Raw genomic sequence first — 2,070 nt, forward strand, 5'->3', positions numbered from 1 at the left:
CCAGTTGCCCAAAAACTTATCAAACAAATAATCACACTCTACAACCAAATCGAAATTGTTGCGGCAGCGTTTGATTGTTTTGCGAAACGAGAGCGTGTTTTTTTCCGACGAGGACCTCGCTGATTGGAAAACATTTCGCTGTTGTTCGACGATTTTTTCTAGTCGCCGAATGAAATCAATATTGAGAGAACGCTGATAATACATTTGCAACGAAATGTGGAGAATGCCAAAACGGTGGTACGCTATCGAAGACGTCAATGGCACGACTATTTTACGAATTGTAGAGAATGAATTGAAACAGCAACCGCTGCAAATTGCAAACTAATCAGTAAATGCAAGCAAAATATTTGGAGGCATCAATGACACGTCCAACACGCTCAGAAGAGAATCTTCATTTCAATAAAATACTGAAAACTCAACTAATCGAATTGAGATGAGTGTTTTCAACATGAAAGATGTGTATGTATGTACAATTCTGTAGGTGCAAGGCTTAAAAAAGTCTAATGAATGATAAATTAATTAGTCAGAGAAGAATATTTGCTGATGATAAAACCAATAAATCCATCACCGTAACACTTCAATGGACCAACAATATTTTTCTTAGTTTTTATTTTATTTTTTTAATTTCATGAAAATGATTCAAGCACATGCTGCCGTTGCAATCAAGTTGTCTAACTGTTATTCCTCACATCAATCGCACAGCACATACATACGTACATCATACAGAGAAAGCTTACGAGATAATCGCTGTCGTAATCCGCGATATACTCATCCGCAATCCAGTCGCAGGTGTATATAGTGAAAGGCATTGCGCACTGCGCCACCAGATCGTGCACGCGCTCGATCTTCCTGGGTGCTGGCATCTCACGCATTTTCACATAACAGGGAACACAATTATTGGCCTTGACGAAATTTTGCGCCACCAGTTGAGACTTCTCCAGATGCCGCTTGAACAACAACATACTCAATCTGTGCCTAGGATTTATACTGGGTGGCACACCAAACATCGGACCCGCACAAAATCTCGAATCATAAAAACTACACTGCCAGGAGCAGAATGGTGAAGAATTCAGAATAAAGCGCGTTATGTAGTCAAGTGCGAGACTTAGTGACAAAATGGATTTGGCAAGTAATTGATATTTATTTATACTGCATCGATTGCTATTGGTCTTGTTGCTTCAATCAATTACTCATTTGCTTCCGTATGCCGATTACATACGAGTATGCATATACATACATACATACTATATATGAGCAATCGCACTGCAGATGAAAGGTGTGAGACAATCGGTCGTGAAGGCGCTCAAAATAAAAAAAAGTTAAGTAGAAAATGCAAACAAAAAAACGAGAAGTAACGAACTTCATAGTCATGCCGTCCTGGCAAAAATAAACGCATTATGATCTTACTTCAATACAGGATTTTGACTTATTGGGCTATGGTGAAATACATATATTTTTCTTATAATAAAGCATAATAATTCTTTCGGATTGCATAAACATAGGCGGATACCTTATCAATACCTAACCATGACATAATTTATAAATATTTCGAAATAAGTCGACATACATATACAAATAGCGGAGACTTCATACAAATAAATAATAATAAAATATTTTAATGGACGTTCTTAAAATTAAAGAAAATGTTAAGTCATAATGGAGAAAAGAATGGCGATTTTGGGAGATTTTACTACTTTTCTTTATGAAAAACTCTATAAATATTCTTTCTTGTTTTTAAAGTTGCTACATATGAGTACATTTGAAGAATGTGTCAATTAACCTTGTAGCGGAATTGCATTTCAATTGGGAAATTTACGTTTTTTATTGCTCTGTCCAAAGTAAAGAATCGGTAGTAAAATGTGTTTAATTAATTAAATTAGTAATTAGTTTTGCATTTCTTTCGATATACAGTTTCTGTTTTTTGTTTGTTATTTCCCTGCATGTAAAATGAAAAGTTTTTACCTTAGATGGTGAACGGCGATTGTTGCGTACGGTTTCCCGCTCATCGACCACCTTTGCACGGTCCCGATGTCGTCTCCGTGAACTTGAATTAGATGTTTCATCCCTGTA

The sequence above is a fragment of the Zeugodacus cucurbitae genome, chromosome 2, assembly GCF_028554725.1.
Source record: "Zeugodacus cucurbitae isolate PBARC_wt_2022May chromosome 2, idZeuCucr1.2, whole genome shotgun sequence".
Lineage (NCBI taxonomy): Eukaryota > Metazoa > Arthropoda > Insecta > Diptera > Tephritidae > Zeugodacus > Zeugodacus cucurbitae.